Genomic DNA, 16,253 nt, shown 5'->3' with positions numbered 1-16,253 from the left:
TTCCTCTCCATTTTCCACTGTATGTATGAGCAAAGCCACCTTCACTTGCCTGCAACTTTCGATGGACAATGGACTGTGGCATTTGTATTGTTCATATAGCAGTGTACATGACTGCAACTAGGGTGAGCTGCTTATTTCAAACAAATGGAAGTGAGGGGGGAAAATAGAGGTTTTGGAGCTCACAGGGGATGATACAAGGAGACAGAAAACACAGTATTAATGATAGATTGTTTTTTTAGAGATCAAGGTCCCTTTCACACATGCGGACCATTTGTTAATTTTCCATCCATTCATTGACAGATGAAAAACGGCCATCAATGTATCTCTGATCATAGTTCTATTTTTCTTTCATTAACCACTTCAGCCCCGGAAGATTTGGCTGTTCAATGACCAGGCAATTTTTTGCAATACGGCACTGCATCATTTTAACTGACAATTGCGCGGTCGTGCAACGCTGTACCCAATCAAAATTGACGTGCTTTTTTCACCACAAATAGGGCTTTCTTTTGGTGGTATTTGATCACCTTTGCGGTACAGTGCACTTGGAAGCGCAGTCGCTGTAGATCCAGGGGGGAAATGCAAGGGGAAAAAAAACAGCATTTTAGCTTGCACATGATTGATTAAATCAGCAGAGCTTCCCCTCATTTCAGATCTTCCCCTCAGATTTACAGCGACTGCACTTCCAAGTGCACTTTCAGTGCAAATTCAAGTGCACTTTGTAGTTTGCACTTGTAGTGCAAAGTGGATTTGCCTTTTGTAAAGAACCCCCAAAGAGTCTTTGTAATCATTTGATGAAGATTTTTCTTTTGTTAGTTCTCTTTGCTCCATTCAAAGCGAAAACAATATAATATTTTCGTTTTCGACCAATTCTAAAATTTATCGTTTTGAACTTTTCGAATCGAAAAAAAAATGTAATGTGTAATATGTAATGTAAATACACTGAAAATTCTGAATACAAATTCAATACGAATTGAAAGAATCAACCGAATTGAACAAAATAACTAGATTAACGAATCAAAATGAAACTAAACACATTTTTTTTATCATGCACATGTCTAGTCTGAGGAGCATCAGGTTCCTCAAGCAATGTTTAAAGCAGAATGTAGTTCTCAGTTGCAAAACTTGCGAGCAGGCAGGATATAATGGGGGAGGTTTACACTGACAGCAGGATTGAACTCGCACAATTTCATACCCGCATGTCGCACCGATGCGGACTGTGCCATTGCCACAATAGCCACCAATATGGCATGCGATATGACATGCCAAATCGCTGTGAACATGAGCTAAAACTGGTATACACAGAATCTGGTGAAGCTGTATATGTTGCTGACTCCCACTTTAGAATGTACACTGTGCCATGCAAGTGCAGCTCTGGGCACACCTCAGGGTCAGGATATGAACTTGTAGCAGTGTTAAGCATGTAGTTCTTACGTTTTACCACAAGGTGCCACCACTTGTCTTTAGTTCTTTAATCAGAATTGTTTTACCAGGACATTACTTACATTTACATTTCATTTCTAATATATTTTTATCCATAATATATTTTCATTTACAATAGATAATAAATTAGAGTTGCTTTTTGGCATAAAATTTAAGTTGGCATTGTAATAAAACAGATGAGTTCAGACAGAAAGTGGGTATGGCTACATTGCGCTGAACTTCCTCCAAAAGCATTATGATTAGTAGCAAAATCCTCCCTTCCTCCAATCACTGGTGGTCAAAAGCATGTTAAAACCCCCTACCCTCCCCCCTCATCATTGCTAGACAATAAAATGTTATAGTGGTTGTAAAACCTCAATGCATTAGGCTGAAAAAACGTATGTTCTGCAGTCCCCCCTCAGACCCTCCATTTTTCTTACCTGAGTCCGATCCGATCCAGTGATGTGCATGAGACTCCAGCCGCTGTCTCTCTCCTCATTGGACAGATTGATAGCAGCAAGAGACATTGGTTCCCACTGCTGTCAATCAAATCCAGTGACACAGGAGCTGGGGGCCGGTGCCAAATCCTTCTGTCTGTGTCAATGGATGCAGCAGCAGGACTGGGAGCGGGTTCGCAGCGGTGCTCCAGGGAAAGTGGCACCTAATGGAGAGGATGAAGCCTGGAGCAGCGGAAGGGCACCCCAGAAGAGGAGGATCTGGGCTGCTCTGGGCAAAACGATTGATTCACTGATTCACTGCCACTGAATCCCTTGAGCTCCTCCAATCTTCATGGTAGCATCTTCCTTAAACGTCACCTCTGTCTCTCTGCTGGGTCCGTAGCTTGGCACTCCAGATGCTTCTCAAGCTTCACCCCACTGGCATGTTCGGTCCCTGGCTTGGCACACAAGGCTGCTCTGCAAGCGTCACCTCCACTGGTTGGGTCCCTGACTTGATCACCGCCTGAAGTTTCACGATTCTCCACCGTGCTCGTTCAGTGAGAATACTGCTCCGGCACTTGCTTCAGTTACTCACTGTGGTCATTGGTAATAAGGTGGTTTGTCCCTTAGGGGTGACCCTTCTACCTCCGTCACTTCTGGTTGGACTGCAAGCCGCAATCCCAACCCTGCGCTGCTCTCTTGCTTCTGGATAGGCCCTCAGACAGCCTAGCAGCCAGATGCCCCCGGCATAGGCCCAATCTCCGGCCTAGCAGCCCGGGGCAACATGACACATGTCCACCCAGACAGCCTTCCAGGTGGCACAAAACACAGATCACCTGACTTCACCCAAATATATCCAGCAGGCCAAGGAATTTAAGAAAACCCCTGCCCATTTGCTGAGATACACCACATACCCATAACCTGACCTTGAGTTGCCCTTCTCATATCTAGTACCACCAAGTGCCCGACCACCTAGTGGTAGAAAAAAAAAGTGCAACAAGGCCAAACTTAGGGAGAAATCAATTGATCTCTAACAATCAACCAGGACAACAACTCCTGGCAAGTAATTTGTGAGGAGCAACCCTGCCTAAACTCCAGGGTGCCACTGTAGCGCTCACCCCCGAAGGAGCCGCTGGTTATAGATTGGGTGGCATGTTACCTCTGTGACTCCGCCGTCTAGGGTAGTTGATGAGAGCCAAAGCAATGGAATGTCCACACGGCAGGTGTCTTTTCTTGTGCTTTTATTTTACCCAACACGGTAAACAGTAAAACTTGAGGTAGATAGCAAAGATGGATGAGGAGAAGAAATAGCAGATTCAGGCTTAACGATACGGAAACAATCCTGCTTCCAACGATACTTTACTTTCGTCGCCACCCCAGCCGGAGTGGGTATAGTGTACCTGGACTGGCCTCTCACACCGACCTGGCAGCCAGATTATCACTCAGAACTTTGAGGGAAAAGATCTCTGCCACAGACCCTCCCTAAAACTTAGATCATGGAGACAATCCTCCTTGGTAGAACTTGTATCTGAATCTCCTTCAGGTAGTGTTTTCAACCAGGTTACCGACTGACAGGTTGCTGACATCCAACCCTTCAGTGTCCGGTTACCTTGATCCACGGTGGATTGTCTAGGCCCTGTTGGATCGCCAGCCTCTCTTGGCTCTCCTCAGGCGGACTCCTCACCGAACAGCTATCTCGCTTGGGATCTTCTTAGAATTGGGGACCCAGTCGATCACTGGGGCCCAGCCACAGCTTTAAATGTTCCGGGCCAACATGGTCCCGGAACCAGGAACACCGCGTGGCACGCGCACCCCGGCCTGGTAGGCCATCTCGCCGGGGAGCCGTGATGTGTGGTCACCCTAAAGGCGTCTGCTCCAGCAGTACCCACCCCCAGCATCCCCCATGAGAGAAACTCCCTCCTGATTGGCTGCTGGCAAGAGGCACCCCAGCCTGGACTCCACTGGCGCCACCTGTCGCCCCGGGGTGGTATGACACCCCAGCAACCACAGAATGGAACTGCAGCACAGCCCAGCTGAAACAGAGACCCTTTGTAGAATTGCAAATCAGAATCAACTACTCTCTGATTATCCCTTAACTTTTAATAGCACCGGTACTTGGAAGTACACAGACGCTACATACATCTTTATTTTTTAAATACAAGGGTTTACAACCCCTTTAAGCCCTCCATTCTTAAAGTTGAATTAGCTTGTCCGCATCAGCCTGCATGCTAAAATGCTTGTGGCCTTGTGTCCATTGTGTAGGGGAGTGAGAGTCAGTGCTTTGCGTCATTGATATGTAATCAATGTTTACATTTTTTCTATCTTTTGTTAACTTTATGAACCACTTCAATACCTGGCACTTTTATCCCCTTTCTGCCAAGGCCAATTTTCAGCTTTCAGCGCTGTCACACCTTGAATGACAACTGCACAATGATGCAACACTGTACAAAAAACTACATTTTTATCAAATATAGCTTTCTTTTGGTTTAATTTATTAAAAAAAATAACATTCCATATTATCACTTTCAGAAAAAAAAGAAGATAATCACAAAACCATAATATCTTGACCAGGAGGATTATCATCAAAGTATTTACCCATTTTTTACCCATTTACCCATTTTTTTCTTAGTCATCTTGACTCTTTCCCTCTGGTCTTCTATTTGGGCTCCCTCATACAAACTGTGTTTGGGAACCCCTCACCTAAATGTTCTTCACCATCCCCCTCAAAAAAGAAAATGTGGACGGAGGGCGAAACATGTCGGGGTACTATACGAATATCAGATCCCTGTTCAACCAGAATCTTTATGTCCACCATAGTAGAAATGTTAAATATAATCCAACAAATTGTTTTGCTTGTTTTTTAATCTTGTTCATATTAAACTATACAAAATATTTTATACATATGGGGGGGTTATTTACAAAAGGAAAATCCACTTTGCACTACAAGTGCAAACTACAAGTGCAAACTGCACTTGAAATTGCACTGAAAGTACACTTGGAAGTGCAGTCGCTGTAGATCCGAGGGGGACATGCAAGCTTGCACATGATTGGATGATAAAATCAACAGCGCGTCTCCTCATTTCAGATCTACCCCTCAGATATACAGCGATTTACACTTGTTGTTTGCACTTGTAGTGCAAAGTGGATTTGCCTTTCATAAATAACTCCCATGGTCTCTATTAATATTTGCAAGCACCGCGATAATCCCTCACCCAATTTCTCCCCCTTTTGAATAAAAAAACAACACTTTGACAATGAGGTCTGACGAACCCAAAATGAGTGAGAATGGGGAATCATATTGAAAACAGTGCCAGTCTTACTTCTCAAAACATTCACCAGTCAATGACAAAATAACCATATTTGGATCTTGGGACAGGCAGAGAACTAAAACATTTCATATAATCCCCCCACAAAAACAACACAGTCAGCTCAGGAGGATACAAAACAGGCATTATAAATCCCATTAAACCTCATTAACAGAATGTCGTAAACCCTATTAGTAGGATGTCCCTTAATCCAGAGCTTGTTAACAGCAGCTGTAAAGATCCCTTAAGCTTTAGACCTCTATTGAAATGATGTCGTAAAATGCCCAGTCTGGTACGTGACTCCACAATACACATCTGTGAGTCTGGATTTTTTTAACTACCGTATATACTCGAGTATAAGCCGACCCGAATATAAGCCGAGGCACCTAATTTTACCACAAAAAATGGGAAAACTTATTGACTCGAGTATAAGCCTAGGGTGTCCATCTGCATGCCTCCCTGTGCCTCACTTTGCCTCACTGTGTCCATGTGCATGCCTCACTGTGCCCATGCCTCTCTGTGCCCATGCCTCACTGTGCCTCACTGTGTCCATGCCTCACTGTGTCCATGCCTCACTGTGTCCAAGACTAGACTTACGTTTAACATGGGAGTATATAGAAGGGGTTCCTGGCTTTGAAAAATTGGTGCTCCCCGGCTGTAGGTCCCCCAGACAGCAAACTTTGCAAACTTGTAGAGGAGAACTGGGGCTACATGTGTGCCAAGTTTCGGGGACCTACAGCCGGCCGATACCGTGTCCCCAAAGTTATTGGAGAAATTAACATTTAACATGGGAGTCTATGGAAGGGGTGCCCCAATTTGAAAAACCAGTGCTCCCCAGCCGTAGGTCCCATAGACAGCAAACTTTGCAAACTTGTAGAGAAAGAGTGTGGCTATATGTGTGGCAAGTAACGGGTCCCCAAAGTATGGTAGATCAGGCGCAAAAAGGTAATCCGCGTATAAGTCGAGGGGGGCATTTTCAGCACCAAAAAATGTGCTGAAAAACTCAGCTTATACTCGAGTATATACAGTACATAAAACTAAAGCTGTCTGACAGCAAGGAGGATTCCTCCATCCACCTTGCTTGTGTGCATCGGGTAATTCGCATTTATTTTTCGATCAGCCCTCTGGCTGATCGAAAAAAAAAAAATTGTCTATAGCATCCTTAGTTTCATGAAATATCAACTGAATGGAAATGGATTTAAAAAAAATTTACTTTACTAACGTACAAGAAAATAACAAGCAGGTAGATTTACAAAAAAATTATATACATAAAGTTCAGCAGGTGAATTGGTCACCTTATAACAATACGGCATCCCCAGCACTCCATTACAAACATATACACTCATTTAATAGCACATCAGTCAGAGGGCCACAAAGGGTCCCTGCTCAAATAGTGAGAACTCACAATGCAATAAAACATGCATATGTATATACATAAGTGAATATAAAGAATGAAATACCCACTCCAATGATGTCATAGTGACATAGTCCCACCTAAAAAATACTACAGTGCTATGATTCAAAAACTAAGTATATACAAATAAATATCTCACAAAAAAGTGCACAGGGTATCTCAAAACCCATAAATGCTATGGGTGGCAAGGTAACTCGAGAATACAACAGTGGCATCTTTGTTGCCTAGCAACCCCATGTGGTTCACTGCCCATTTATCACTGGGAACAATACAAGGAATCCCACTGGTATCTGGTTCTGCAAGTTTTAATAAATAAATATATACAGTGTGTATATATATATATATATATATATATATATATATATATATATATATATATAAAAACACACACTATACTACCAAAAGTATAGGGACACCTGCCTTTACATACACATGAACTTTAATGCCATCCCAGTCTCTAAATCTTGTGGACAGCATTCCCAAAAGAGTTGGAGCTGTTATAGCTGCAAAGGTTGGACCAACTCAATATCGAACCCTAATGCCGCGTACACACCATCACTTTATGTGATGAAAAAAAATGACGTTTTTAAAAACGTCACTTTAATTGACTGTGTGTGGGGGAAAACGTCGTTTTATGTCTTGTAAAAAACGACCAAAATAAATTGAAGCATGCTTCAATTTTATGTGTCGTTTTTCAAAAGTGCACTTTTTACTTCACAGAAATTGACCGTGTGTAGCAAAAAACGTCGTTTTCTAAGACGTTTTTTCATCCACGCATGCCCAGAAGCTACTTATGAAGCAAGCTTCAATGGTAAAACGTGGTGGAACGTAACCTCACTTTGCAAGATCATTGTGAGAAAACGATGGTGTGTAGGCAACTTCGTCTTTGAAAATTGAAGTTTCAAAAACGTCATTTTTTACTTCACAGAAAGTGTCGTTTTTTTTCATTACATAAAGTGATGGTGTGTACGCGGCATAACACTGGGGTGCCATTAAAGTATCATGCGTGTAAAGGCAGGCGTCCCAATACTTTTGGTAATATAGTGTATTTATATATTGATTGATTGATTGTATTGCATTGTGAGTTGTAACTATGTTGTCTTAAGGAAGGGACCCTTCACAGCACCTGAATCATTGAATCATTGGCTTATTTGACTAATAAGATATTGTACAAATAAATGAGTGTATATGCTTGCAATAGAGTGCTGGTGATTTCTCTTAGTTTTACTGTGATTTGCACAGCGCCATATGCTAAAGTCACTTCGAACATGCACCCTGCCAGCTGTAATATTATTACAGAACACAATAGTGACATAGTGGCTGATGGGAAACATCATAGCGCACAGTGGAGGACATGCCCAGAAGTGTTGGATAGTGGTAGGGACTGGATCTCTGCTTGAGATTAAGGAATGGATGTGACACAACCACACAGGTAAGTATTCAACATTTCCTTTTACAGATGCTAAAGCAAATTCTTCATACTAGCAAAAATATTCACAAGACGAAAAAAAAAACTGTTTTTATGAAAGAATGAATAAAATATAAATTAATAAAAAAGTTGTACTTGAATAATTTTTGCATTCAGCATGATATCATTCAGAACAACAGCGAAAGAACTTTAATAAAACTATAAAATTCCCATCAGACTTCTCCCTTATGCCGCGTACACACCATCACTTTATGTGATGGAAAAAAACGACATTTTCTGTGAAGTAAAAAACAACGTTAGCTTTGCCAGACTGGAAGAAATACTATTTGGCAGGACAGATGGTTTTTGTTCATCGGTGGTTAACATCGGACGAGGGGGATTCGGCCACGGTGTTGGAAGCGGCGCACTTGGGTTCGTACGAAACTCTGCGGTTCGCCATTCATAGGGGAGTAAAGATGGATCTTCCACTTACGGTTTCTATGCGGGCCTCGATTAAGGCATGGGAGGCTGCGGTCGCTCTAGCAAACCCCAGTTATAGGGGTTTGTCTCCATCCACTCCACTATGGATGAACCCTAAATTATCGCACTTCTATTCTTTCGACGATCCTATGGGCTGGGCGACGAGGGGTATCAAGACACTCAAAGATGTCACGATGGATGGAGAGTTGCTTACCTTCGACCAACTTAAAGCTAGGCATGATCTGCCAAATAATCAGCTGTTTCGATATCTTCAATTGCGTCATGCGTTCAAATCTCAATTTAAAGTATTGGCCATAGAGTCGGTTCCATCGAGATTGGAGGAGATGCTCTCCACAGAGGATCTTCCCAAGACTCTGTCGGTTTCATATAAGAAGTTGTTCGCCACCAGTCCAGGGGCGGTCGTTAGGTGCAGAGACAAGTGGGTGAGTGAGGTGCCCGATATCCAGGGGGAGGACTGGGATGAAATGTGGACACATCCATTCCAACATCTGGTGGCAGCCAGAGACAGATTAATCCACTTTAAGTTTCTGCATAGGATCTACTATACGCCAGCCAGGCTGGCGACTATTTACCCATCGGTGCCGGCTGAGTGCTGGAGGTGCACCTTTGCTCCTGCAGCGGCGGAGCATGTGTTTTGGAGCTGCCCTCGGATCAAGCAGTTTTGGTCGGAGGTCACCTCTTGTATCTCAGCAGTTTTGTTGACCCCTGTTCCGATGACGATTACAGTATGTTTACTGGGATTAGTGGAGGAGGTGGTGCCATCCAGGGCTCATCGGACACTGCTAAACATCCTTTTATTTTATGGAAGGAAAGCCATCCTGTTAAAATGGCGCAAACCGGAGGCACCTGAATTGCGCTTTTGGAAGGGCCTGGTCAATTCAATGATGCCATATTATAAGGCGACTTACCTTTCCAGGGGTTGTGGGAAAAAATTTGACAAGGTGTGGCAGGCTTGGTATAACTCTGACCTGACTGTTGGTTAAGGCCTGATGGCAGATATGGGTCGCCTCATAAACTTCAACATTTCAGATACTGGGTAAAATCGGGTGATGTGGGGTGACGTGATTGAATCCTGGAGAGGAATGGGAGGCGGAACACCTGTCAAACTTCTGGTGGTCTCATGGGAGGGAGAGTGGGAGCTGAGCAAAAAGGGTGGGGGGGGGGTGGGGGGCTAGGGTGTTATGTTAACTTAGTAGCGGGGTGTGTAAGTAGGCCATGTTGGCCTTTCACCGGCCCAGTGTTGTGCTGGGGCGGCTGCCTTTTTATTTTATGTTGTTGTTTTTTTTTTTTTGTGTTATATAAACTGTCAAAATCAATAAAAAGAATTTTACAAAAAAAAGTAAAAAACAACGTTTTTGAAACTTCAATTTTCAAAAACGACGTTGCCTACACACCATCGTTTTTTCACAATGTTCTAGCAAAGCGAGGTTACGTTCACCACTTTTTTCCATTGAAGCTCGCTTCATAACTAGCTTCTGGGCATGCTACACACGGTCAATTTTTGTGACACAAAAAACGACGTTTTGAAAAACGACACAAAAAATTTAAGCATGCTTCAATTTTTTTTTGTCGTTTTTCACAAGACATAAAACAACGTTTTCCCCACATGGTCATTTTAATTGACGTTTTCAAAAACGTCGTTTTTTTTCATCACATAAAGTGATGGTGTGTACGCGGCATTACATCAGGGTCCCCCTTTACTCTAATTTGTTTGAAACGGCTGTCGTTTTGGACTGAGAGTGGTCTTATGTTTGTCTATTACTGTATATAAGTTGGATGTGTATACCACTCATATGTGGTTTTTATATCTCTTTTATGACACTATCGTGTCTTTCTTTCTATTCTCAATAAATTGATACTTATTTTTCTATACTCCATTTGTTTGTGTCACTTTAAAAGTCCCACCCTTTAGGGCAGGGGTGGGGAACCTTTTTTCTGCCAAGGGCCATTTGGATTTTTGTAACATCATTCGGGGGCCGTACAAAATGGTCAACTTAAAAATTAGCACCGCACCTCTAAACCCCTTTTACATTACACAGCACCGCACCTCTAAACCCCTTTTACATTACACAGCACCGCATCTCTGGACCCCTTTCACATTACACAACACCGCACCTCTGGACCCCTTTTACATTACACAGCACTCTGGACCCCTTTTACATTACACAGCTCTGGTCCACTTTTACATTATACAGTACCCTGCACCTCTGGACCCCTTTTACATTACACAGCACCGCATCTCTGGACCCCTTTTACATTACACAGCACCGCATCTCTGGACCCATTTTACATTACACAGCACCGCATCTCTGGACCCCTTTTACATTACACAGCACCGCATCTCTGGACCCCTTTTACATTACACAGCATGACATCTCTGGACCCCTTTTACATTACACAGCATCACATCTCTGGACCCCTTTTACATTACACAGCATCACATCTCTGGATCCCTTTTACATTACACAGCATCACATCTCTGGATCCCTTTTACATTACACAGCATCACATCTCTGGACCCCTTTTACATTACACAGCATCACATCTCTGGACCCCTTTTACATTACACAGCATCACATCTCTGGACCCCTTTTACATTACACAGCACTCTGGACCCCTTTTACATTACATAGCAACACTCTGCACCACTAGACCCCTTTAGATTTGCACAGACACCCCCCCAGCTCTGTTCTTTCCTGCATTAATCATGCATATGGAGAGACAGTGAGCAGCGCTGAACAGAGGGCAATCACCTGCTGGTTTACTTATGTTAGCTTCAGTAGCTCTCTACTCAGCGCTGCTCAATGTCTCTCTCTCCCCTGCGGTACAGGAGAGTGTTTGCTTACCTTGCAGCTGGAGATGGAGAAAATTAAACTTGGCGCGCCGCCACGCTGTAAACACATGCACACGTCAGCGCAGCGCCTCCCACTCCACCGCCTGCCAATCGCTGCCGTTATCTGTTTTTTTCAGCCCTTCCGCCTGGTTGGCTGGTGTTCCCCGCCACTCCCACATCGAGGGAGACAGACAGTTCCACCAGCCAACCAGGCGGAAGGGCTGAAAAAAAAATGTTTCCTGCTCGGCGGGACTCGGGGCTATTAGTAAAAGCCGTAATGGCCGAGACTCACTCGGGGCTTTTCACTGACCCATTCGGGGCTCCAGCCCACAGCTCTGCGGACACTCAGCGGCACGGGGGGCCGGATGGAATGAGGTTCCCCACCCCTGCTTTAGGGGGTTCTCCTTTTTTTTTCTGACCGATTTATCGGTCATTACATGATGGCACTATCGTTTGCGCTCACGGCCGAACGTTCGTTTTTCGAAAATGGGTTTTGGCCGTTTTTCTGTATAGTGTATGGCCAGCATAATGCCTCCATCAGTGTCCCCCCTACATCAAAATCCCAATTAGACTCCCCCTTTACACTAGTGCCTCCATCAGCGACCCCCTTATATCAAGATCCCAAACAGAACCCCCTTACATCAGGGTTCCCATTACACTTCTTTCTTACATTAGGGTCCCCTTCAGAGTCCCGCTTTTTATCATGGTCTCCATCACATTTCTTCCTTACATTAGGGTCCCCATAAGAGACCCCTTACATCAGAATCCCAATCAGAGTCCCCCTTACATCAGGGTCCCCATTACACTTCTTCCTTACATTAGGGTCCCCATCAGAGTCCCCCTTACATCAGAATCCCAATCAGAGTCCCTCTTACATTAAGGGTCCCCATCACACTTCTTTCTTACATTAGGGTCCCTATCAGAATCCCCCCTTTTATCATGGTCCCCATCAGACCTGTGTCTGAGGATCTACCAGTGACCCTAGCTAGCTAGCAGGCTGGACGGTGCCCATGGGCCACAGTTTGTAGAGCCCCGTACTAGCAAAAGGGTAATTTTAAAGGCTAAACTTCACCGACTTCCAATCTCTTGTCCAATGGGAGTGCCTGAGCATTAAGGTGAAAACACATTATATAGGGGAGAACAACTGGCAAGTTCTGAAGGGAAGTCAGGGAAAACAAATTAAATTCTAAACTAGTGTCCTTAAGACCTCGTTCACATTGAATGTGGCTTTGAAATTACACAGCTTTATCTGAAATTGCATGATTTCAAAGCCGCATGTGCGACTTCATGTGCGACTTGCAATACATCTGTGCGGCTTCATGCACAGATGTCTATCCAAGTCGCACCCAAAATCGCCAAAAGTAGAGCAGGAACTACTTTTTTCAAATCGATGCTGCACCACAAAGTCGGCATCATACCAATTTGAAAAGTGCCATTGCCAACAAAAAGGTGTGACTTATGCGATTTGACCTGTCAAATCGCATGACAAGTCTCTCCCATGTGAACAAGGGCTTAGACACACAGAATAGAGTTTTCTTAATAGAAAATGTAACAGGTATCTTGTGGTTTTTATAGTGATGGCCATCATTTTTTAATTAATGATTTTTTTTTGTGGCTTGCCATTTTTTATCCTCTTCAAACTTTCTAAGCAAAGGGCCAGTTTACTGTCCTTCAGACTTTAGGAGGGTCAGACTAATGCCGGTGGGAGTAGAAAATGTCCTGGTGTCCAGTGGGAGTAAACCATGCCCTGTCTTTGGTGTCAGTGGAAGGAATAGTGCCCCACTGTTGGTGTCAATGGAAAGAATTCTGCCCCATCGTTGGTGTCAGTGGGAGAGATAGTGACCCATCGTCTGTGTCAGTGGGAGGAATAGTAGCCCATCGTTGGTGTCAGTGGGAGGAATAGTAGCCCATCGTTGGTGTCAGTGGGAGGAATAGTAGCCCATGGTTGGTATCAATTTAAGGTATTGTTCTCTTTTGATAGTGCTCCATATGCCCCATTGTTGGTGTCAGTGGATGGAATGGTGCCCCAAGGGTCAGATAAAGCCAAGCAAAAGGCTTGCAGTTTGGAGACCTCTGCTCTAGAATGTTTTTTTTTTTTTAGCCCAATCTGATATTACCAATTCTGATTCAGAAAGGGTTGCTGAGAAAATTGTCTGTAAATATGGGAGTTAAGAATGGTAACGCTATAAACACCTAATGATCTCCAGGGATTAAATATAATTGTCTGCGTTTATTTTTTTTTATTTTTTATGAAGAAACTTGAGACTGCACATGATATCACCTATAAAGTTGTAATTCTTTAATAAAGTGACACTAAACAATATGCTTAGGGGCAGATCCACAGAGAGAGTACGATGGCGCATCTACTGATACGCCGGCGTACTTTCAAATTTCCCGCGTTGTATCTTTAGTTTGAATCCTCAAACCAAGATACGACGGCATCTGGGTTAGATCCGACAGGCGTATGGCTTCGGATCTTAGATGCAATACTTTGGCGTCCGCTGGGTGGAGTTCTCGTCGTTTTCCGCGTCGGGTATGCAAATTAGCTTATTCCGACGATCCACGAACGTACGCGCGGCCGTCGCATTCTCTTACGTCGTCTCTAGTCGGCTTTTTCCGGTGTATAGTTAAAGCTGGTATTTTGCGGCGTATAGTTAGACTTGCCATGTTAAAGTGGAGGTTCCCCCTAAAAAAAATTTCTAACAATACATTCAGAAGACTGATTACACTGCGGGTAGGCTGTTTTTTTTTTGTTTTTTTTCGTACATACCTCGATATCGCCGTTTAATCCCTCGGCTTCCGGGTATGATTCTTGTGGGGCTGGGCATTCCTAGTTGATTGACGTTCCTCCGACCGACGCATACTTGACGTCACGACTTTCCTAAAGAAGCCGAACGTCGCTGCGCAGGCGCCGTATAGAGCCGACTTTATACGGCGTCTGCGCAATGACGTTCGGCTTCTGTCGGAAAGTCGTGACGCGCAGTATGCGCCGGTCGGAGGAACGTCAATCAACTAGGTCCAGCAAGAATCATACCCGGAAGCCGAGGGATGAAACGGCGATAACGAGGTATGTACGAAAAAAAAAAATAAAACAGCCTACCTGCAGTGTAATCAGTCTTCTGAATGTATTGTTAGAACATTTTTTTAGGGGGAACCTCCACTTTAAGTATGGCCGTCGTTCCCGCGTTAAATTTGAATTTATTTTAATTTTTTGCGTAAGTCGTCCGTGAATCGGGATGGACGTAATTCACGTCTAAGTTAAAAAAAATGACGTCGTAGCGACGTAATTTAGCGCAATGCACGGTGGGAAATTTCGGGACAGCGCATGCGCAGTTCATTCGGCGCGCGGGACGCGCTTCATTTAAATGAAACACACCCCCTAATCGCCAATTTGAATTCCGCCGCCAGAGATAGACTAGGCCGCCGTAACTTACGGCGCAAAATCTTCCTGGATTCGAACTAAAGCCAGGTAAGGTACGGCGGCGTAGCGTATCTCTGATACGATGCGCGGGTGCAGATCTCTGTGGATCTGCCCCTTATTTTTCAAGAACAATCCATACACATCCACTACTTAAAGGGGTTGTGAAGGTTTGTTTTTTATTTTCTAAATAGGTTCCTTTAAGCTAGTGCATTGTTGGTTGACTTACCTTTTCCTTCAATTTCCCTTCTAATGCCGCACGGTCGTTTTTCGGCATGAAAAAAAAATGACATTTTTCAGCATGTCCAAAAAACGAATTTTTTCCAACTTCATCATTAAAAACAACGTTGCCCACACACCATCGTTTTTGAAAAATGATGAACAAAGCGCGGTGACGTACAACACGTACGACGGAACTCTGAAGGGGAAGTTCTATTCGCCTTTGGGCTGCTTTTAGCTGATTCCGTGTTAGTAAAAGACGATTCGCGCTTTTGTGTCTGTTACAGCGTGATGAATGTGCTTACTCCATTATGAACGGTAGTTTTACCAGAACGAGCGCTCCCGTCTCATAACTCGCTTCTGGGCATGCACGGGTTTAAAACATCGTTTTAGCCCACACACGATCATTTTTTACAACCCGAAAAACGACATTTTAAAAAACGACATTAAAGAATGCATAAATGACGTTTTTAAAAATGTCATTTTTTTTAATGGGTAGGGGGCGCTAGATAGTGAATAAACTATGTGTTAGATTACACAATGAAGGTTGCAGTGAAATACAGCTGGACTGCATACACATAACCTACTGGTAATAATCTAGTACAGGGGTCTCAAACTCAAATTACCTGAGGGCCACAAGACAAGTTTTCATATGCCATGGGGGGCCGCATGCAAACTTTCAAACTTCAAAAACAACCGTACTGGTGTCAGCGAACACATTATTAACCCCCAGCACTGGTGTCAGCGAGCGCATTATTACCACCAGCACTGGTGTAAGTCAGGGTTTGACAAATTTGCTTGGAATCTAGGAGCCAGCTAAAAAAGTTAGGAGCCAGAAAACGCACCCCGTCCCGACGAGCTTGCGCGCAGAAGCGAACACATACGTGAGCAGCGCCCGCATATGTAAACGGTGTTCAAACCACACATGTGAGGTATCGCCGCGATTGGTAGAGTGAGAGCAATAATTCTAGCTCCTCTGTAACTTAAAACATGCAACATGTAGATTTTTTTAAACATCGCCTATGAAGATTTTAAAGGGTAAAAAAGTTTGTCGGCATTCCACAAGCGGACACAATTTTGAAGCGTGACATGTTGGGTATGAATTTACTCGGCGTAACATTATCTTTCATAATATTAAAAAAAATGGGGATAACTTTACTGTTGTCTTATTTTTTAATTAAAAAAAGTGTATTTTTTTTCCCAAAAAAGTGCGCTTGTAAGACCGCTGCGCAAATACGGCGTAACAGAAAGTATTGCAATGATCGCTATTTTATTCTCTAGGGTGTTAGGATAAAAAAT

Source organism: Rana temporaria, chromosome 9 (assembly GCF_905171775.1).
Source record: "Rana temporaria chromosome 9, aRanTem1.1, whole genome shotgun sequence".
Taxonomy (NCBI): Eukaryota; Metazoa; Chordata; class Amphibia; order Anura; family Ranidae; genus Rana; species Rana temporaria.
Note: the sequence above shows the minus strand (reverse complement) of the source record.